The sequence below is a fragment of the Protopterus annectens genome, chromosome 8.part0 (assembly GCF_019279795.1).
Source record: "Protopterus annectens isolate FY-2018-M chromosome 8.part0, PAN1.0, whole genome shotgun sequence".
Lineage (NCBI taxonomy): Eukaryota > Metazoa > Chordata > Ceratodontiformes > Protopteridae > Protopterus > Protopterus annectens.
Genome location: NC_056741.1, coordinates 1,432,708,080 through 1,432,732,657, shown reverse-complemented (window position 1 = coordinate 1,432,732,657; position 24,578 = coordinate 1,432,708,080). Strand labels below are relative to the sequence as shown.

General features: G+C 40.3%; 1 protein-coding gene across 1 annotated transcript in view; it reads right to left on the bottom strand.

Annotated features, from left to right (window-relative positions):
* The window catches only part of SORL1 (sortilin related receptor 1), a 5,131,225-nt gene that overhangs the window by 3,583,260 nt on the left and 1,523,387 nt on the right, over window positions 1-24,578 (bottom strand). The gene's annotated exons all lie outside the window — the stretch shown is intronic.

Sequence of the window (24,578 nt, the reverse complement as noted above, 5' to 3'; positions counted from 1 at the left end):
TAGAGTGACTTGTCGGCACATAAGAAGGTCATGCAAAGTTGCATGTACATTAGCTATTATGGAGCAAACTTTTTTCTGAGAAATGATGGAATAAGTTTCTCGATCAGATAACATATTTAACATCAGTGTATTATAATCCACAGTATTCATGACTATGATTCCACCACCTTTGTCAGCAGGTCTAAAAGTGATATCAGAGAGCTGCTTGAATTTTCCTAAAGATGTCATTTCACTAGGTGTTAAATTTACATATGCAATTCTTTTCTTTTTAGTAGAGAAAAGTTTGTGAAAATCTCTCTCACAAGCTTTTAGGAAACACTCTAAGCTAAAAGGAAGTGGAGGTGAAAAATTACTTTTTTGTCTTGGAATCATTGAGTCAAGGTGTAAAGGTTCATTACTTTGTATTATTGTGGTATTTTTAAAAAACATTTTCAAGGCTATATTTCTACAGAAAATACGTAACTCACATAACACTTCAGCCAAGTTACTGCAATGTGCTGGTATAAAATTTAAGCCCTTGTTAATCAGGCTAACATCAGATAAGCACAAGTCATAATCAGATAAATTGACAAATATATCAGTCACATTCTTTGCCTTCGTGTTGTTCCAGAACTCTCCTCGGATACTTTCCTTTTTCTTGGCCCTCTGCTTTGAGAGCGTCCTCTCCCTTGGTACTGTAGTTTTATGGGATATGGTAAAAAACGACTTGTTTCTTGAGCAACTTTAGGTTTCGCACCTAATCGATTGTCTTTTTGTATATTAACAAAGGCTAATTGGTTAGGAGGTGGTGTAGCAGAATAGGCAGTTAGTCTAGGAAAATCAGATTCACTAGATTGAGCAGCAGCATTGTTAATTGTGGACAGAGTAGGCAAGGCCAAACCTCCAGCAGATGAAGAAGCATCAACATGATGTATAACATCATCAATGGTGTGTATCGGGGAAGCCGGTCTTTGCACTCGAGTTTGTGTATTATTATGCCTGGGCCAAACAAAAATCTGACCTGTTTGGAAGTCATTAAAGTCCCTCTGTAATTTTTTCAATTTTATCTGTTTCAATTTCTCACTAAAAGAGTTTACTTGTGAGAAAATGGTTTGCAGTCTATTCTTAGCATAGTCTGATTTAAATTTATCAGTCAAATTTTTATACATTGTATCTATTTCAGTGTATCTATTTTTTTTTGTAACAAAAAGATCTATCTGAGGTCTTCCCAGCTGAAGGTTGACTGCGTGAAAAAACGGGGGTTCTCCAAGGAGCAGCATAGGGAGTCTGCCAACACACTGTCCTGTGAGATAATGTGGCTGTGAGACTGAAGTCAACCTGGGTGCCTAGGTTCCATGCCTCCTGTGCTAACCTGAACAACTGTAAGACCTGGTGCCTACCTGTTTATGTATCACACTGTTTATATCTCACATGACTATGGTACTGTCCATGTACACTAGATGTGGCCCAGATTTCCATAGATGGAAGAAGGTCTACAGTGTTTGCAGAAGAGCCCTCATTTTCTTCAGACTGATATGTTCCTTCAGGAACTGTGGTTGCCATCGGCCTGTCCCCGATGTGATCCTGTCCATGCTCCCCCCACCTCATCTGAGGTGCCTGTATGAACTTCTGGAAGAGGAGGAGGAGGAGGATGTGGTATGAAAGGAAGTCCTGGGTCGAGACTGACCTGTTTCTTCAACCAAAGTAGCTATTTTTTGAGACAATGGAGGAGGGGCATAAAAAGCATTGGGACCACAAAGACTTCAGTCACCACTGGATTTTCATGTCAAGTTGGCTTAGGAGAACCAAAGGAATGGTGGCCACCATGAACCCCAAAGTTTTTAACATCTCTCTTGCTGTGCAGTGTGTTGCAGAGGACAGACCTAAGAAGAAGTTGGACAGACTGTGAACTTTCTCCTGAGGGAGGATGACATGCATTTTCTGAGAGTCCAGTTCTGCAAACTGGAAAAAACAGGTTCTGTGTAGGAACCATGTGGGAGTTTTTTGGCAGTTTATTCTGAAACTCAGACCTAACAGGAGCTGGAAAGTGAAGTTTAGATGCTGAAGGAGGAGCCCCAAAGAGAGAGAGCTTGGAGCAGCAGGTCATCTACATATAGGAAATTTTGAATTCTTTGGGTGTGGCAAAATTTCACCACTAGAGCTAGATACTATGTGAAAACAATTGGCCCAGTGAAAAAACAAAAAGCAGAGCAGCAGTAAATTGAAAACGTGAGAAGCCAGGAAAAAAAACTGATGAATTTCCTGCAAGTAGACATCCTTCAGATCTAGGGACACTAAAAATGCCAGATAGTGGGAAGAGACAGCATTCTGAAAGTTGGTACTTTGTTGAAAGTGTTTAGAAAAAAAAAGGCCTTGGATGGGTCTCCGTTGTCATCCTTTTCTTGGCAACTGAACAATTCTTCAGTAGAATCCTCTTCCCAATAAAGTCTTCTTGACTTGTTTGATGGTGCCCTGAACTGGAAGGGCCTGAATAATGGGGGCAAGGAGAGAAAAATGGTTGTGAGGCAGACATGGCGTAACCATTTTTGATGAGGGACAAAACCCATTTGTCTGTGGAGATAGCTTCTTACAGGGCCAGGGGAAAAAAAGAGTGCGTCTTTTGGAAAGATGAGCCATGACGCTGAGGGTAAGGCAGAGGTTGCTGCGAAGGAAGTCAGAGAATTTTATTTCCAAAGGGAGGCCTCCCAGACGCCGGTTCCCTGAGGTTTTCATAGTACCTTTTCCTAGTGGGTTTTCTTTGTGTTTTAGTTGTCCTGGGGTCTCCTTCTGAGGAAGACTGTAGATTTAGATGAGTAGTTTCTATGGTATCTTGGAATTGAGGAGAGTAGAATCTGCTTGCACTCTTTCATAGTCTTACCTTGGTCTTGGAGAGTTTTGAACAGACTGGCAGCCTGAGGACCAGAAAAATAGGTTTCTGTTGAAGGAGGAGTCTAAATGTTTTAATTGAAATCCTCAGGAACAGACTGGCTGTGAAGCCATGCAGATCTGCAAACAGACCGAAACACTAAGTACTTTTATCCTTCCTGAAACTGCTCCCCAAGCAAAGTTTGAAGTGTCTGTAATGACCAACTGATTTATAACAGGGACGGAAGAAGGGGAGACCTTAATTTAGGGATATCTGCTGTCTCTTCTAAGTAATTTTTCTTCTGACAAGTCCCAGCACTGGGGTGTTGGTGCTGGGAACAAAGAGACGTCAGATACCACTATAACTTTCTCATGCAAAGTCGACAATCACTGAAGCCATGAGACCAAAGTCTGAGTGGAAAACCTTAGAAACAGATCAAGATATAGATCTATTTTTGTGGAAGAAAAGATCTTTGAACCATAGTGTCTAGTTGACATCCAAAAAACACAAGGAGTTAAGAAAGACTTCTGAATGTTCTCTTTGAATCCTTGCTTGTGTGGGAGATGTCTCACCCAAGAGAAAGACAGATTCTTGACATTTTATAAAGATTCTGCAAAGATAAGAAAGCTGTCTAAATGTGGAAAAAGATGGATAACCCGTAGCCTGCAATGAGCTGTAACTAGAGCAAAATACTTTGTGAACACTTTAGTGCAGTGGATATTCCAAAGAGTAAGGGAGAGCGCTGACAGTTTGACCCAGACACACACAACCTCTAGAAACTCCTGAAGCTTGGATGAATAGGAATGTGATGAAAGAAAAAGAAAAGTTAACAAGTTGTGAAATGACAATTTTAAATTTGTGCCCCATCGCAAACAGGTTTAGGAAAGAAAGATCCAGAACTGGTCTCCACGCATTTTTTTGTTTTGGCACTAAAAACATCTTTGAATAAAATTCCTTTCCCACCTGTGTGGGGGTGTCTGTATCTATCATTCCCTGGGGCAGCATGTGATGAGGGCAGGTGAAAACAAGACTCTGGACAGGAGAATGAGGAATGGCTCTATGAAAAAGAGGACTTTCCTCCTACTTACATTTGTAACCTTGATGAATAATCTTCAGGGGTCTATATCACTTTGACGAAACAGCAGAAGTTCGAACACTATATGTTCGAACTTCTAACCTCAAGTGCAAAACCATCAAGGCTTAGAACAGCGAAGAAAACACACACACACAACACAAGCACACCAAAAATAAGTAATCCACAACATATACACTTCACAAAACCCTACTTCTAACCCTACACTAAACCATATATACACTATCTATCTATCCACTTACCTTAACCTAAACCCTAACTCTAAGGTCCGTGAACTATCGCGACACACTCATCTTAACCCGGGTCCATTCAAGACACTTACCTTAACCTGGTCCGTAACCTTCGCACCACAGTGGAGGGAATAGTGAAGCCGCAGAAATGGCCCACCGAATTCTTTCCCTGGGAAAGAATTCGGTGTTCCGCTGCTTTGCTATAATCATTTTTCGAACTTCACAGTTCGAACTGCTGAAGTTTCGACAAACTGATTGGAACCCATCTTCAGAACCCAATTGCCTGAAACTATCTGCTGCTCAAGAGAAAAGTGTAGATTCAGACTAAGAAAAAAGGGGGGGAACAAAGTCTCAGTCATTCTGACTTATTGGACTGACCTTGGCTTTGGGAGTTCCCAGAATTCTTCTTGGAACCCTCTTGCCATTTCTTCTTAAAAGTTAATAGATTCCCATTAAAAATTCTGAAAAAACAGGGTGGAAAACCTTAAAAGATTCCCTGCATCAGCTTACCCTTTTCATCACACTTTCTGATCATCTCTGCAGCAGAGGTGCCTAAAACTAAATCTCTATTCAAAGGAGAAATTAAAAGTCTCATTTTTAGTATCATCTGGGAGTTCTGAGAAGTCAAATATGCAAACCTCCTCAAAACAGTACCAATGGCCATGGCTCTTGAAGTATCAGAGGCATACATACACTACATACAATGAGTAGTGACTTGAACAATAAAAGAAATTACATTTTAAAGCACGTTTTTTTTTCACAAGACACTGCACACAAAACATTATTCATACTTTCACAATTAGTTAAGCCAAGCCTGAAAATTCAAAATTCTGAAAATCAAAGTTGCAGAAGCATACAGTTTTTTTTCCCCCATACTTAATATTGCCGTCTTTATCAGAAATATGACTGGAATTAAATGTCTAGAAGCAAAACAATCTAAGTTATAGCTGCTGAATCAGGTTTGGGAAGAGTGTATAACTTAAAAGCTTGGGGAACAGGGGGGCAGCTGTCAGAAAACTGCAGGCAGTAACACACAAATCCTCCAAAGTTGACAGAACTGGACAAATGGGTGTAGGTTCTGGAAATTTGCTCTGTAACAACTCATAGAATTTTCTTAGGGACTGAGGTCTTCCACTAAAACACTGGCACATGCTAGAAATGGTCTCAAAGACACCCCCCCCCCACAAAAGAATCAGAAATTGAGTCTACTCTGAATATGAGTCAGAAGTCTGAGAACACCCTGCATTGGCCTCTTCATCCTCCTGTCCAGATTCTGAGTTCCAAAATCTTGAATCTCTTTAGGAAAGGAGGTATCACTCTTAATTTTACCAGAACTACTTTGCAAGAAGGATCAACAGCCAGAATTAAACAATGAATAAATTACTCCTATGGACATTTGAGGAGTAGACACATGCCCACTAAGTAAAACAAACACAGTTTCTCCACAGAAAAAATGTGTTTTAGTTACTTTAAACAACTTTTAAGCTGAAAAAAAGAGTGCTCCCATTTAAAAGTATAATGCACTGCTCTTGTCAGTCTATTAAAAACACAAACTCCTAGCTTTAAAATAACTCTTCCTAAAGAGAAAAGTATCAATAACAAAAAAACTTCGTAAGTGGAAATTTTTCTCCAAAGGGAACTTACCTGCCCAACGAAGTAACAACACAAGCTGAGAGTTGATCCTGGAAAGCCTCAGAGGAGCACACTCTTCAGTGGCAGTAAAACTCTGAAAGGCTTGGTGCCCAAACTTGTCTTTTGGTCAGCTCAGCTCAAGCTGCCTGATATAGTTTGGGTGCACTGAAAGTGCTCTGAAGCTTTAAAGATTGGCTATATCCTTGGCGGGATATAACCCATATGGAATTCTGTTATATATATCTACCTCCAACATGTTCTATTTATGCTGTAGAAGAGATTAAGAGCTCTTCAGAGGGTGCTTATTCCACCATTCGACTTGAGGGTGTGCAGTAGATATGAGAGGACAAGGTCTGTTGAGGCTCTGTACGCAAGGCAGACATCACCTGTCAGTAGCCTATATGATACTTAGAAGTGGGACAAGGCTTTGAAATACTAAGTGCAGTTTTATGATTTAGGCCCTTTATTTTCTTGGGAGAATGTTTTAAATCAGCAGAAGGCATGAATTCTTCACAGCTATGGGAGACGGAGTCAACAGTACATTATGAAACAACTATCCATATACTTCAATCAAAGGTGAAGAGCACTGAAAAGCAGGCCATAGTCTGAGGGTAGTGAGTAAACAAAGCCTTAAAATGAAATGACACAACCACACGCCTGGAAAAACTATTTATTTTGTGTACTGCAGTTTCTCCAACCTTGCACTACTGAAAAGGCCCATAAAGCACTAAAGCCTCTACTTGACAATGACAAAGCACACATATCCATTAATTTTAAAATGATTAAAGATAACAGGCAGAAGATTCTCCCCAAAGACAGGGAGGGCATGGTGTTGGAGGAAGTGGGGCAAGGTAATGTGCAGCTGTCAGCTCACCTATCTTGGGGGGGTGGCTTTGGCTTGCTGCTTGGGTGACTCTTACAGAGAGCATTGGATATTACACTCACAGAGCTCAAGACTAAACAACATGATCTGTGTAAGGACCAGGTATTTGTTTGTGTAGAGGCATGTATGGTCAACTGTGGTAGACAGCACTAGAAGATCCCTAATGAGACATCACTGGGATTAGAAATTCCAAAGGGAAATGAGGGAAGTCCACAGAGTCTGGCTGACTTCCTAACTCATGGCACTTGACTCTCTAAGGGAATGAATGGACTAACGAAGCCCTCTAGACAAGGAATGCATGGCCTTGTCGGGCTGTCACTCAGGCACCAGAACACACAAGTCTTGTCCCCAACAGAGAGAAGAAAAACAACCATTGATCAGGACTGTGTAGTTGCTGGAGAAAACTTCCTTGACAGTGCAGATGCAGCAACAGCCTTTTACAGAAAAGCATGTCAAAAATATTATCATCCATGCTCCTACTAGAACCCCCCCAACAATCAAAGACTTTCACTAACAGATGAAGGCTGGGAATCAGGTCAGACGAATATACTATAGCTACCATGATGAACTCTGACCACCTAACTAACCCTTTTGAATTACAGTTGGAACACCCAATGACCTTAGCATTCCAGTTAAACTTAGCAAACATACAACTAGGTATCGACTCCAAGTATCCACTAAAATTGCACAGTTCTATACATGTTGATGACTAAAAAGACACTTCAGTTGTGCAAGTAAACCTACCATAAGCGTAGATGTTCAAATGGCCTTAGCTACGTGGGTTACATTCTGCATAAGATAGAAACAAAAACGGAGGCTCTAACTGATATATGAAAACCAAACAATCCAAAAAATCAGCTCGGAGGAGACCGCAACCACTCACTTTATTAACGTCAGCAAACTGCAAGAGAACGTTTTTGTCAATGTAGATCCTTGACTTCATCAGATACATAAGGATTACACAAAACCTTCCTTATATATGATATTACAAATCAGCTAATCAATTGATCAATTAAAAGTTAAGGTAGTACAATTCTGCATAAGATATAACAACTGGCCAGCTTCCAGAGTTTAAGGGCACTTACTACATACCCATACCATTTAGAGTTCAAGCAGTGCTGTATTAAATCAGTGAACCTAGTACAATTCCTTTAGAGCTTTCATGTGAACTGAAAGAGGGAGATTAGAGCCCTGAAAGGGTCAGTGCTAGGTAAATAACCAGTCAATGTTCTGACTCTGGGAAACAACAAAAACAAAGGAAAAGAAATAAGGGGGATGGAGGCAGAATGAAACTACTGCAGCACTGATCATTCGAACATCTATTTTTTATAGCAAGTTTACTTTCACAACTGTACTACATTCTTCATTTGTTCACTGCTGCAGTAGCTTCATGGGAAGAATACCACAGTTTACAAGATTTAGGAAGTGGGAAAAATATGATACAGGAGCCAATGGAGAAAGTTCCTAGCAGCGCCTGTTCTAGACCTAGAAAAGGAATCTAGTTTGCAGTGCTCTGTACAATTATGTGCATTGTTGCTTTCTGTAGAATATTTCTGGAATCCTTTCTTTTCCAAAAAGACAGTGATGAAGCTAAGGCCCTAGGAGAATGTGCCTTGACCCTGCCTGAGACTGAAATGTTATGGTGGGAATAACAAAAGGAGACAGCAAGAGATAAACCATTTGAAAACAGTCTGCTTTGACACAGGTTGTCCTGTTTTCTTACCTCCAAAAAGAAATGACTAACTGATCAGAATTTTTGGAGGATTTAGTCCTGTCAAGACAGTATTCGAGTTGTCTGCAGACGTCCAGAGTATGAAGAATCCTTTCTTCCTCATTTTTAGCTTCTGGAAAGAAGACAGAGATGGACAGCTTGGCTTAAAGTAAATTTGGATACCACTTTAGACATAAATGAAAGATCAGTTCTCAAGGAAACACTATCTTTGTCTAGAATGAGATATGGCTGACCTAGATGACTAAGTTATAAGCTCTTAATTGTGACCTCACAATTAAGAGCTTGTAACTTAGTCATCTTGTAGAAGTCAGAGCAAACAGCAAAACTGTTTTCCATATTAAAAACCACAAATCAGCCTGATGAGCTGGGCTCAAACAGAGCGAGAGAGTTTTTTTTTTTCAAAAAGGCAGATCATGTCTCCTAAACCTGATAGACTTCTTTGAAACAGTCAACAAAGCAGAAGACAACAGTAAGGTGGTTCACATAGCCTATCTAGATCTTGCCAAGGCTTTCAACACCATCCCCCACTCTGGAATTATAGATAAACTCACTAAACTAGGTATAAATCCCTATGTCACAAGATGGGCTGCCAAATGGCTCACTGAAAGAACCCACACTGTGAAAGTAGCAGACTCCAAATCTGACTTCAGACCAGTGACAAGTGGAGTATAACAGGGTTCAGTCCTGGGTCCTCTCCTGTTTGGTATCTACTTCTCTGAAGTACAGGCTAACACAGAAGGTGTTTATTAACAAAGTTCGCAGATGACTGCAAACTAAGAGCCATAATCGAAACTCCTAACAATGTGGACATCCTACAAAAGGGCCTCACTGAGACAGATGCCTGGTGTCAAAGCCATGGCCTCAAGCTCAATGCCAAAAACTGCACTGTCATCCCCTTTGGTAAAAACTCTGTACCCATGAACTACAAAACAGGCGGTAGTATACTTAACACCGAAAGTGTGATAAGAGACCTTGGGACACAAGTGAACAGTAGTCTCTCCTTTGATAATCACATCATCACAGTAGTCAGGAAATCCTTCTATGTGGCACACCTAACAAAAGGTTTCTCATCCAGAAAAAAAGAGGTCATTGTTCCCCTCTACTCATCACTCATTAGACCCATTATAGAGTACAACGCCCCTTTTGGTATGTACCTCACATGACATCTACAACAACTGGAAAGGCCACAGAAATACCTCACAAAGAGGATTACCGGCCTCGAACAGATGCCCTACGCAGACAGTCTTAAAAACTCTAGCTTTACTCCGTCGCATATCGCCTACACGCCTAACATACAAAGCTATGTCAAACCCAGAACTGTTGGACATGCTCCACTTAAAGAAATCCCAATCCCTCTAAGCTGCATGCTCTAGGGACGTAAACCTTGTCACCACAATAAACAGAACATGCCGGAGGGATACATTCCTGTCCCAGAGACTTCCCATACTCTGGAATAAACTACCTATCTATATCAAACAAAGCTCCTCATTAGCACTCTAAGAAAAATCTTGATGATTGGATGGGAAATAGGAAGTTCACCCTGGGGATCACCTCTGTGGCCCTGCTCAACAGTGGCACAGGAAAATAATTTTCTTGGGTGGCAAAAGACAGGGTACCTTTTTGGCTGGGCTTGTATAGGCCCGAGGGCTGATAGCCTAGTACCTACCTATGAACCTAAAACAACATTAAAATCTCAAGGTGAAGCTACCTGTTTTCTAGATGATTGGGTAATGCAGTATACCCTTTCAAAAACATCTCGACATGTGAATGTATTAAAAGAGGAGGATCCATGTGAAGACATGCTTAAATGGATGACAAAAGGACCTTAACAGAGGAGTAAGAAATGCCAGAGGATGACTCTCACAAATACTGTAGAACCAGACAAATACCAGCCTTAAAATGTTCCTGGCTTTTAGTGTGGCATCCACTATACAATCTTTTTAATTTGCCAATATACAATTTCTTAGTAGCAGGTTTCTTTGCCTCCTTTAATACTTGCTGCACAACATCAGGAAATAGCTGCCTAGAAAATATTCATACAGGCAATTTAGATGAAGTTGTTTCAAGTTGGGGTGCAACAAACAGTGCATGTCTTGTGTGAGTAGGTCCAGTCTGTGAGGAAACCAGTGGAAACTGCCCTTGGCCTTTTCCAAATGAAGAAAAAGCATTGCTGCATGGGTCAAAAGGGAGTCACCACAAGGATCTCTGAAGGACCCTCTGAATCTTCAGAATGACCCTAAATATCACTAAAAAGGCATACAGGAACATTCCAGTCCACAGAAAATGAAAATGCATCTCTTTTCTAGCCCTGCCTGCAAGCCAAATTTTACCAGTTGTTTGATGTGAATGGAGGCAAATGGATCTACCAAATGTGTTTTGAACAGTAGGGTCAAATCACAAAAATGCATCTCTTTTCTAGCCCTGCCTGCAAGCCAAATTGTACCAGTTGTTTGATGTGAATGGAGGCAAATGGATCTACCAGATGTGTTTTGAACAGTAGGGTCAAATCACAAAAGACCACCAATGATTCAATTAATATCCATGAGGACCTGTCCTAGTCCTTTTCACCTTGTCAACCACAATTTTTAATTACATAATATAGAGTGAGATTGGCTGAATAGCTGTTTCTCAGGCTACCAAGGCTAATCTGCACGGAGGGTAATATCTGACATCTGCCATGTACATGCATTACATCACTGTGGTCATGGTGTTGTCTGTAATCCCTTGCAGTGGTCCGGAGGACCACAGATGTTTGACAGAATTCAGTGCATTTATAACTGCCAACATCTGTTACGTTTATGTCTTTTGGTCTACCTTTTTTATTCCAATGACTCTGCATTTTTACCTCTAAAAACAAAGCTTCAACAAAAGTGCATGGAATTTGTTGTTACAGACACCATATTGCAGTGGGAAAACAGAATGGGAGACCTGGATTCAGATAAAAGTGGTCTTTCCACCAAAGCAGTTCCTGTTTTACAAATCCCCAAACTAGCATTTGAACTGTCAGGGACAACTGAAGCTGGGAACATACAGATTTTAGGCACCACAATCTTTCTCATGAGGAATTTGGCTCCAAGAATCAGAATCACTGACACCATGAATCCTAGTATTCTTAAGAATTCCTTTATGGGAATCCCAGATTGAGTGGGAAAAAAATGAGGAATACTTCTAAATATAAATCTACTTTTCCTGTGGAAGAAAAATTCTTTGAAATTAAGTATCTAGAAGACACTGCAGGAAAACACCCCACTGAAAAGCAGTCAAACAAAACTGTTTTCTCAGACAAACAAGACTTTTGAATGTTCTCCAGAAACAGTCTGTGAAGGAGAACTTTACCCAATTAAGAGAGGTTCCTGACACCGTGAAAGCCTCTGCAAAGACAAGCAAGTCATATAAAGGAAATGTGAATTCCTTACAGCCTGCAGTAGGCTATCACTGGAGTTAGATACAATGCTAACACCATGGAGCAGTGGATAACTCAAAGGTCTATGTAGAGAACAAAGTGTACACCACAGACAGAAAACCTTATGCTTGAAATTCTGCTTATAGGAATAAGAAAAGTATCCTTTAAATCTACAGTAACAAAAACAAAAGAAGTGTAAGAGGTCAAAGGATGTGAAGCGGACAGCATTCTGAGCTTTGGGACTTTCACAAGTTGACTGCAAAAGGAAAAGTCTAGGACTGGTTTCTATGAGACTTCTTTGTTTAGTACCAGAAACATTCTTGAATAGAAAACTTTACCTGTCAAAGAAAGAGAAAAGGGTTTCACCTTCTGAGTCATCAAATGCTGACTGACTAGAGAAAAAAAGTTTGATCTGTTGGCTGGGGATGAATCGGCTAAAAAGAAGGGACTCCCACTGCCATCTGTACCTAGTGATGGGCAACTCTAGGAACCTATTTGTCTCAGATTATCTGTTGCTGAAGAGAGAAAAAGAGAACCACAGTTTGGGGAGATTTAAACTCATGCCAGGGTGGAAGTGTTGATCACCACTGAAAGATAGCCATTCAGAGCTGATAGACTGTCCTGATTTCTGGGAGGCTCCCACTTCTTTCTGGAACCTCTTTGCCATTGTTTTTGAATGTTTGCATGCCAGAGATTTGTAGAGGCTGCTTATTTTGCTTTTTATAAAAAGATCCAGAGTTAAGGATGAAACCTTTAACAAATTCAAAAGAGGAAAAGTGAAAATCAGTCACCCCTTGAATCAGTTTCCATCTCTCATCACAATTTTTCAGGACCAAAGAAACAGATGGTCCAAAAATACCTCCCTATCAAATAAAAAATTTGAGCTTTAACATCTTCAGGTAAATTTTCAGAATGAACCAAGAATGACCATTAGCAAGAATTGCCTGAAACCAACAAATTCACAGCCACAAAACACAAACAAAAATAACCAAGGTCACAATATGGTTGGATAGCATTAAACTATATCCATAAGAAAGGGGATGGTGAATGGGTGCTGCCACTGAGGCAGTGTGAACTTTGAATATCTACTGTTACAGGTTAGATAGATATTGTGCTACTCTATTATGGTCATTATTCACACTGCCTCAGTGTACACAAGATTCCCAAAGCTTACTCTACATGGGAGGAGAAAGGAAAATGACCAGAAGTCTCTTTAGTTTGTTCCTTGCAAAGCCTGCTCTGGAACTTGAGAAAGAATCCAGTTTGTAGGTATGAAGAGTGGATGAGGTTGTTACCTCTAGAATGCATCTACAAGACCATTCCTTTCCAATACATTACCAAAAAGGAAAAGGTTCTGGTGGAATTTGCCTTAACCTTGCATAGAAAAGATTTACCATGGTGATTGTAACAAAAAACAACAGCAGATGACAACCAGCAAATAATAATTTGCTTAGAGACAGGTTGACCCTTCTTGGCCCCAGAATAGTAAAGAAACATCTGTTAAGCTTTCTTGAAGGGCTTAGCTCTATCAAGGTAGTACCTCAACTGCCTGTGCACATCCAAGGTATGCATAATCTTCTCTCCCTTGTTTCTAGGTAATGGAAAGAAAACTGGGAGAAAGATGCTTAATTCAGGGTAAATTGAGGAAGAACTTTGACATGAAAGAAGGATTAGTGTGTATAACAACCCTGCCCTGGAAAATCAAAAAAGGTTGGCCCATCATGCTAGTTTGCAGCTTACAGACTTGCCTTGCAGATGTCAGAGCAATAAGAAACAGTTTTCAAAGTGATGAAACTCAAATCAGCACAAAAAGAAGTTATGTTCTTACCATAACGCCCATGTGAATTGTTCATCTCGCCTTTGTTCTTACACACGGTTCAGAGCCGATCCTCGGCTCGAAGTCGGCCGCATCACAAGCTCTGCATCTAAGAGAAGCTCGAGGCACAGTCTACATCCCATGATCCTCCGCTGTTATCCCTCAGATCTAGTTTGCAAGAACCCAGAACGCACTACTAACCACTGGCGCCTAGCGCCACGCAATCACACACTTGAAACTGAAACATAAAACTAAACACAGATAGGTATACAGTTACTATGCAACCTACTAAGAGTAGGTAGTGTAAATAACCCAGAGAAGACCAACCAGACACTAGTCGAACCCGCTCTTCCAGAACACGGTGGGGAAGGAGGGAGGGGATGTAAGAACAAAGGTGAGATGAACAATTCACATGGAACGTTATGGTAAGAACATAACTTCTTTATGTGAAATTGTTCGAGCTCGCCGCTTGTTCTTACACACGGATAGCATCCCTAGCTCTGCTACTCCTGGGTGACTCATGGAAGAACGTTTCTGAGTACAGTGGAACCAAAGGATGCCCTGTCTTTGGAGGTCCTGTCCACTTTGTAGTGAGTGACAAAAGTATGAGGCTTTGCCCATGTCGCCGCTGCACAAATAGTATCCAACGGTAGTCGAGCTGCATGGGCTAGAGAAGTAGAAACGCCCTAGTAGAATGAGCCTTAGGTTTGAACGAAGTGTCTGTTTGAAGTTGAATAGACAAAATTTATGCAGTCCTAAAGCCATTTGGATAATGTGCATTTTGTTACTGCCATGCCCTTCTTATTATCTGCGAATGAAACAAACAGCTGATCCGATTTCCTGCGATCCTTTGTTCTATCCAGGTAAAATCTCAGCTGCCTGTGTATATCCAAATCCAATTTGTGCAGCATGTATTCCAACTTGTTTGAATGGTTTTTGAAAAACGTGGGAAGTTCTATGGATTGGTTAATATTAAGTACAGAACATACTCGAGGAATAACGGATTTGTACGCAAGGAGACTCTGTCTGGATGGAAAACCATGTACAGTGGCCTAACGGACAAGGTCTGTAGCTCTGATATTCTACGAGCTGAAGTAACAGCAATAAGAAAGAGAGTCTTCCATGACAAATACTTAAGTGAACACGTTGAAGCTGGTTCAAGGGTGGTAGCATAATTTGAGATAACCTCAAACTCAAGTTCCATGGAAAACGGGATCCCTAATGGGTGGACGGAGGTGAAAGTTACCCTTCATGAAAGCTCTACAAAGCCTGTGAGACATAACTGTAGAGCCTCCTTCCCCTACATGAAAGTTAGATATGGCCACTAACTGTAGTCTTATCGTGGAAGTAGAGGCACCTTCGTGAAAGAGTGCAGATAAAAATTCCAAACTTTTGTGTATCGGGCTACCAAGGGATCTATACCTTGCCCTGATGCCCAACACGCAAAACGCTTCCATTTGCTCCTGCCTAGTTCCTGGTGGAGGCTTTGTGGGAAGAAACTAGAATGTGCTGTACTGCTGGAGACAAACAATCCTGGCTAAATTGGGAAGCCGGAGCAGCCAAGCTGTCAGTTTGAGGGACTGGAGGGATGGGTGAGGAACTCCAGACGAAAGTGAGTCAATAGGTCTGGCACTGGGTCCAGAATCCATGGTTCCTCCATCTGGTGGGCTCAAGAAAGGGAAACCAGATCTGTCGAGGCCAGAATGGTGCTATTAGGATGATCGCCCTTTCCAGACTCCTGGCTTTCTGTAGAAATTTGGGCATCAAAGGAACAGGAGGAAATGCGATAGGAGACCCGGGGCCAATCGCACACCAGTAAAGGCCCCTGGGGAGCACTCCCCGGAGGGGGAAGTAGGGCAAAGTAGCTTCTGCTTTGGCATTTAAGGGGATGCAAAAGATCGCAGCAAGGCTGGCTCTATATGCGGAAAACCTTTCCGACACTTGATTTTGAGGGACCACTGCGGTGGCAACAGGATGGCTCTGCTCAACCTGTCCGCAATGACGCTTGATGACCCCGGATGTGCGCTGCTATCAGAAAGCAACCCGCGGATGCAGCCCATTGCCAAATTCTCAGGGCCTCTCTGCATAATGGATAAGACCTGGTTCCACCTTTGTTTGTTTATGTACCAGACCACTGCCATATTGTCCGGCCTGAACTGCCACTGTTCCTAGAGGTAGGGAGTCGTGGAAAGTGTTACAACGCTTAGAAACACTTCTCTCAACTCCAGGACATTGATGTGCAGATTGTACTCTATCTTGGACCATTCTCCTGGACCGCTCTCCCTGAAAAGTCCCCCCACCCCATCAGGGAAGCGTCCGTGGTTATGTAGCTGTAGGGCTGGGTAGTACAAATGGGTGACCCATCATTAGATCTTGGCTGTTCAGCCACCATCGAAGATCCCGCTTGCAAGACTCTGTGATCAAGATGTTGTGTGACAAAGGAAGTTGTTGGAACGCACTCACTGCATGAAGAGCAGCCACTGAGGACCCTCATGTGCATCCTGCCCAGAGGAACTGCAATAAGGGTAGCTGCCATCATCCCTAGGACTTTCAGCACTTGCGCAGCAGAAGCTTTGTTCAAGAAGAATAGTGACCTGAACCCTGAGGGCTGACACTCTTATCTGGGGAAGCTTGATCAGAGCTGCAGTAGTATCTAACTCCTCTATGAATGAGATATGCTGTGAGGGCGATAAGGCAGATTTTTCAAAGTTGACTGAGATTCCTAAACGGAACAGAGACTGATTGTGTAGTCCCTGGTTTGTACAAGACGATGCTTGGTGGTGGTGGTGGTGAGGAGCCAGTTGTCCAAACACGGAAACACCCGGAACTTAACCACTTCAGGTGAGACGCCACTACTGCCATGCATTTGGTGAACATCCTGGGGGCTGAGGTGAGACCAAAGGGCAGAGCTTGAAATTGGAAATGACTGGCTCCTGTTTTCAGCCAGAAGCGCAGGTGATCTCTGGACGCCTGGCCATTTTGATGTGGTAGTACGCTGCCCCTGAGATCTATAGAGCACATCCAATAATCCTTCTGCAGAAAGAGAAGGATCTATTGTAGCGCGGACCATCTGGAATTTTTCCTTCTACGAAGGTGTTGAGTTTGCTGAGGTCCAATATTGGCCAACAGTCCCCTGTCTCTTTGGAACTAAAAAGAACCTTGAGTAAGTTCCAGATCCTATCTGGTCCTACTGACCAGTTGGATGACTCTTTTTTGAGCAGCTTTATTTCTATGGCTGCGTGATCTCGCAGACTGGGTGGAACATCTGGAAATCTCTTTGATCGGGGAATGGTTATAAATGGGATGTTGTAACCTCTGGTTATTACGCTACCCAGGAATCTGAAGTGAGATTTAGCCAGGCCTCTGGGAATAAAGCTGTCGACCCCCAACCGCCTCCCAGAGCATGACAGTCGGGCCTCCCCTCAGGAGTGCTGGAAGGGCTTCCCAGGGATGGTATCCCTGTCGCTCTGGTTCTGGCGGACCCCTGCTGCCTGGGCTTGGTGGCCTTTCCATTTCTCCCTCCTCCTCTGCCTCTGGAGGGGCATCACTCTGTGTGGACTGGAAAGATCCCAGAGTCTTTCGGAACTACATTTTTCCGCCTCTTTGCCCTTTGGGATAACGGTCTGGTCAAGGTGGAAAAATGGACCACGGCAGACAGGGTCTTACCCTCTTGCTCACACCGAGTGAGAGTCTCCTTTACTTTGGGTCCAAACAAGGTGGCACCCATCAAAAAGGGCGCTGGTAAAGGAAGACTTGAAGGCTTCCAAGAAGGAGCACAGGCGATCCAGGATTGTCTCTGCAGAGCAATCGGGCTGAAGCTGCAGCCCTCACTCAAAACCCTCAGCCGTGAGATACCTAAATGAGCCCTATGGACGGGTTTACTTCATCAAGCGGAGGGTGTTGCTGTGCTGTTACCTTTCTGAGACAGCAGCATTGTGTGTTACTCCTGAGAGGTCTCCCAGTTCCTTAAGGAGATCTTTCGAAGACGTGACAAAGTGCGTGGAGGTAGTTCAGCTTAATGCATGGAAAAAAGTCGCTGAACTGAAAACGTAAAGGCCTCCCATACCTGTCCATAGTCCTAGAACTCCTTGTTAGGAGGATGGACAGAGGAAAGATGCCCGGATATTTCCCTTCTTCGCGGGCTGCCGCTACCACCACCATAGCATCCACTCGGGACCTCTTTAGTAAGATAAGTCTTGTCCTGGGGGCAGTGATATATTTATTTGCCCTCCTCGAGGGACTGGTTCCCTGTATCCTAGAGTCTCCCACGCCTTTGAGCTATTAGGGTCCATTAACTCCATTGAAGGGTCGGGTCACCCAGGAGGTAGAAGGCTAGTTGAGCCCCAAAAGCCTTCAGCAGCAGCACCGATTCATCCCTCAGTGGGGGCAAGTGGGTCTGCCATAATCCCCTCTTGTTTCAAGATTCCAGGGATGTCAGCAAAATGTGAGACATCCTTAGAGGGGGGACTCATGGGGACCCCTCCGACTCACTCCAAATCGGGTGGTTCTGATGTCAATGATTCCGTGTGGGGAATCAATGTGCCTCCTCTTGCACAATTTCTTCCTTGGGACTTCATCAGAGGGGGCATCTGGTGAAGCTTCCGAGAACAGGGGACACCCTCTCTGGGGCTGGCTGGAGGCATTGGGTCTCTACGCTTTGGAGAGGGATCGCAGGTACAAAAACAGAACGCTGCCCTTTGGGGAAGGAGGAAGACAACTCCGGGATGAAGTAAATGTCTTCAAGAGAGACAAGACCTTCCCTATAGAACGCCGAGCAGACTGGAGCCCTGGCTGAGGACTCCACCGGATCCTCGGCGAGCACGGTAGTTTCCCCGAAGACCGGGACGACGTGAAAGCTCCGACCCCGCAGGATGAGAGCCGGAATAATCTGTGCCGAGGGGAGAAGAATAGGAACAGACAGTTCAGTTCGACTCTCGGCCCCGGAACCAAGGAGAGACAGTTGGCTCCAAGCACTGACCGATGGGTTCTGAGGGAGTCTAGGTCAGTGGTGCCGACCGCGACTAAGGAAAACTTCAGCACCGCAGGGGGTTCAAAAATCCGGTTGGTTCCTCTTCCCTCCTGGCTATTCAGGACTCGATGGGTTCTCAAAAGGAGGATCTGCAGGAGATACAGGGAGGGCTTCGAAGTTTCGAGCAAATTACCAATTGGGACAAAACCCAAGCAATTAGTTTGGACAGAACCGTGTTCTCCATGAGCTTCTGTACCCCTTGATCCATGTCAGTACTCAGATAGCTGCCTGGAAGTACGCCGGGTCGGCGGGGCTGGAAGATGCCACCAAAGCAAGCGACTCGAGGGTGGAGGCACCTCCGACACCGCCTCCAAGACCTGGGCCTTGATCAGAGATAAACGCCGATGCCTCGACCTCGCAGGTCTGTGGAGCCGGGCTTAACCTAACCTTAGTGGGAGGTGCTCAGAGCCGATGACCTGGGCTCGAGTATCCTTTGAAGTCTTCTCGACCACTTCTAAGACCTTCGACGCTTGATCGGCCTTCTCCAAGGCTTCTTGAAAGTCTGGCTTCTTTAGCAAGCTCCTGCCATTAACTTCCTGCGCCTTTTCTCCATCATGACCCCTTCCACTGAAGGAGTGACAAATAGAGCAGTCCTCCTGCAGGTGGAGAGGGCCAAGACAGTAGACTAGGGAAGCATGATTGTCTGTGATGGACATTTTCTGTCCACACTGACACATCTTTTGAAACCAGATTTTAGCTTCTTCTGCCATGTTCTAACAAATCTAACAATATTAACTACCTTACCTATGTGTAACCAGTATGTAGATATATACCAACTATGGATTATAATGGGCAAGGATATATATATATATATATATATATATATATATATATATATATATATATATATGTATAAACACTGCACACAAGAACTAAAAAGTTAAGAATTTCTTGCTAACAGTATAGAAGAAAAGATGCATCAGCTGTCAGAGCCCCTGACAGGACTACTAAAATAGGCCTTAAGCCAGAAACACTACAACTAAGTTAGAATATATATATATATATATATATATATATATATATATATGTATATATAATGAAAAACCCCTATGAGAAAAAAAAAAAAACACAATACACACACACACACACACACACACACAAGTATTATTAACTATTAACTAGAGTAATTAGGGTGTTAAATAGCTCTAAATTCTCAAAATTACTGAAAAAATGGGCTGTGTGTGGGCTCAAAATTTTACTGGCCCAAGTCTCCTCGACGCCTGACCAAGTTGCAGCTGCAAACTAGATCTGGAGGGATACAACAGCTGAGGATCATGGGATGTAGACTGTGCCTCGAGCTTCTCTTAGATGCAGCAGAGCTTGTGATGTAAACAGCCACTCTCGAGCCGCAGGATCGGGGTTCTAACCCGTGTAAGAAACAAAACGGCGCAGATCGTAATAATTTCACATGGTTACTCTAAAAAGGATATAAATTCAATTTTCCAAAACAAAGTTGAGATCCCAAGGACCGCAGTAATTTGTTTCTTTTTATGTTTGAAAATATTTTTATTCATTTTCAAAAAGAAAAACATGTATACAGGTTATTTATGACATTGAAGTATTTACAAATTATTTAAACAGGTTAGCTGAAAGCAGTAAACGGATATCTGCATTAAAACCAAAAATAAAGTATTTTACAAGGGTGTCTGTTATTGACATATAATCTAATTTCTATACAACTTCTACTGTTTCCCCTAATTATAATTTGCTACAGTCATTACTCTCTAACATTTCCAGTTACTTTTTGCCATGGTATATATAATGATGTAGTTCTTTCCAGTTCTTGCCTTTAATAGTGTTCATTTCCACCAACTGCGTATAACTGCTGACACCATATTCCTGTACTGCTTAAAAAGTTGAAGAAGCTTTGGATTTCCAGTTTGATGTAATGTTCTTTATTGCAAATGGCTAGGAGAGTCCATTAAGATTAGATATTTTGTTCTTAGTACACAGTCAGGTACAGGTATCGCTTAAACAAAAATAAGAGATTTCAAATCTGGAATTTAATCATTGAATACTATTTGCAGAAAATAATTTATTTTATCCCAGTATGGTGCCTTTAATCGAATGGCATTCGTGTAGAGCATATGTTGCCAGTCTGCATTTACTGTTAAATCACATCTCCAAACAGCCAATATTTTTTAAACATAAGTTCCATTTTATGAGGGGTTACATAAGATCTGTGTATGAATTGCCATGTAAAGAGTTTCCAATGTATGAAAGTGATGTCTGCTTCTGGAGAGAGAAGAATTAATTTTTTTATCTCTATCATTTGGTACTTGCCCATTAACTAATCTACAACAGTTCCATTATTATTACAGGTTTTTATTTTTTATTTGTTTTATAAATAGAGTGATAAGAATCCCTTTCCATTAACAGGTTGACCTATCATTAATAATATTATATGTTCTATGAAATTAGGGAAACATCTCTTGTCTTATTGATGGTTGCATTGTTTATTGTTTGTTTTAATATATATTGTCTTAATTCTGTATGTGTAACCATGCACTATTTTCCATATTTAATTTCCTTTGAATTTGTTCTATTGACAGAAGTTTTCCCATGAGTTTACCAGTTGATGCCAATATATTAATCCCCTTCTTTAAGCATTTTGACTACTTCTATATCAAATGTGTTATTATAACTGCCTTGTGTGTATAAAGCTATTGATATAGTAGAAAATAATTATGCTTTAATATCAGGATTAAGCTATTAATAAGATTTTTGAAAAAAAACTTTTAATGGAGAAGTAATGCATTTGGAACTTATATTTTTATGTTTATGTATCATTGTATATTCCCTTCAATAGCCATAAAATTAGTTTGATATGAAATCAGTATATTTATTTAATACAAACCTGATTTTAGCCAGATTTTCTCATGAACTAGCTTCCATTTTGATGTACATCTTGTATTTAGCCATAATGATATTGTTTTAATAAACAGATGAATGTAAATATACTGTCTATGTCTGGTAAACATATGCCACCCATATCCCATTCATCTAGGATGATATTTCATAGCTATCCTTGGCTTTTTGGATACCATATAGGAATCATTATTAAATCATTTAATTGTTTAAGCGTATGATTTTGCTGGGTAAGCAAGGAAACAAGCTTGTATGACAAAAGAATTTTTGGAAATATGATCATTTTAATTATATAGAGCCTTTCTTCCACTGAAAAGAAGAATTTATTCCATTGTTGTATTATATTTTTAATATTGTTTAAGATCTCTTTATAATTTGTTTCCATTGTAGCATCTAGATTGTTAGTTAATATAATTCCCCAAGTCTCTTTTGATTGTATTATTGGTGGGGATATATTTATGGTATTTTTATTTAGATATTTTTTATTAGTATTTATAAGCAATACATTTTGTTTTGTTTTCGTTAAATCTTAAGACCTGAAATTTTTGAAAGTTTTTGAATTGAGTCCCATAATGCTTTTAAAGAGCTACCATTATTCTTTAAAGTAATTAATATCATCAGCAAAAAGTTGAGTTTTAAGCTCTAAGCTGTTGTCTAATTGTATTCCTTCAATCTTTTATTCATATGTATATTATTTGCTAAGGGTTCAATGACTAGTGCAAATAATAATGGAGAAAGAGGACAGCCTTGCTTTGTGCCCTTTGGTTATTTTAACAGATTTAAGTAGACAAGATCCCAGTTTAATATAAGCCAACATTTTCATATAATGATTTTATTAAAAGGTAAAGTTGTTTGAGTAGTCGCGATTCTTCTAAAAACTAGCCATAGATAATCCCAGTTCACTGAATCAAACACACTATTTATGCTCAAACTAATAACATTCATTTTTTGTAACATTTATATAATCAATTAAGCGAAATACCCTTTTGATGTTGTCATAATTAGTTCCTATCATCTTTATAAAACCTGTTTGATCCTCCTCTATCAGAAATGTCAGTAGTTGTTTTATTCCAGCACCATGTATTGCCATAAATATTTTATAATCTATATTAAGAAATGAAATGGGTCTGTATAATGAACATTCACTGGGATCTTTACTTTGTTTCAGAATTGGCGATATGTGTACTTCCCAAGAAGGAGGGATGTCTTTACCATTTTTAACTGATGTAAAGATATTCAATAATAACAGCAAAGCCTCATTAGATAGTAATTTAAACATTTCTGGGGTGATATTATCTATACCTGGAGCTTTGTTTAATTTTAGCTTATTTACTTCAGCTTTAAGTTCTGTCATTGTTATTTGCTCTATTAGTTGCACCTGCTTTTCTAGTAACCTAACATTGTTTTTAAGAAAAGCTTTCAATATTGAATGCTTTTCTATTTTCTCATTTTGATTAAGTTTATGAAAGAATAGCCAAAATGCTTCTAGTATTCCTTCTAAATCAGACACTTTCTTTTTGGTTTCTATATTACGTATTTCCTTGATTTGATTTATTTTAATCTTTTTAGTCCTATTTGCTATTCTTTGTTGGTTTTTAGGGTTCAGTGAATAGGAACATAGATTACTTTTTTCTAAGTTGATCATTGTTTTTTGGTGTAGTGTCTCTGAGTATTTTTTATTAGTATCTTCCAGTTCTTTTATTAAGTTGTTGTTTCCATTTTGAATATCAAGCTTTAAATTAGACCTCGAGCCACAACTGCCACTTGATTTCTTTTTCTCCCACAATGGCCTTTGTGTTACCTCCTCTAGGATTTATACTGGCCACATCAAAATACCAAATTTAAAACCCGTGCATGTCTAAGCTTCATTGGTATATGATGGGACAATGCATTATTGGTATCGTTTCTCTTAATGCAGTAAATTGTGGTCATAAATTCTATTTTTAAAGGCTTGGTCCAAATCATTCCATAAGATGGTTAATCAAGTTTGAGATGGATATTTTTACTGCATAAGTGATGCATAGGGTTAAATGTAATATGTAATTGGGTAGTTTTTTTAGAAAAAGGCGGGGAAATTAAGGTATTTAAAGTGTATTCAAACAGTTTGTCTGATGTTCTGAAGAAATCTAGATTCACTAGATATGGCGCTCAACTAATAGTGTCATCGTTGGTGCATGTTTTTTTTAATAAAAGAAACCAACTGCAGTACTATAAATTAGGTTCCTGTCTGGATTGAGATATATGTATACATATATCTCTCTCACTATCTATAAATATATATATATATATATATATATATATATATATATATACATATACGCCATATATATATATACATATATATATATATATATATATATATATATATATATATATATATATATATATATATACATATATATATATATATACATATATCTATATATCTATATATACATCTATATCTATATACATCTATATATCTATATATATCTATATATCTATATCTATATCTATAGATATATATATATATATATATATATATATATATATATCTATATCTATATATATATATATGTCTATATATCTATATATATATCTATCTATATATATATATATATATATATATATATATATATATATATATATATATGTACATATACACAAGGGGAAGGAGGAATCAGAGATCTGGAAACAATAAGCTTGAGTTGGTGCCATGGTGGATTATGTTGGATCAGACAAAAACAAGACAACATTGGCTGATTATTTCTCTACATAAAATAAACAGATAGATAAAGAAATGGCCTGCAGCAGCTCTAGTCAAACTAGCTTAAGATGTGTTACCTATCCTCTATCTGGCCATAGGGTCCTACTGGACCTGTGGACATAAAACAACCATCTGAATCATCTGCATTGAAATATGCATCTGCTTATCATTTAGTTTCCAAAGTTAATGTCAGCAACTGCGCATCATGCAAATAGACAACAACACGAGTGGCAAGCATTGAACAGATGTTTGCAATCAATCCTGACAGCAGTGATACATGCCATCAATCTGTACCACTTAA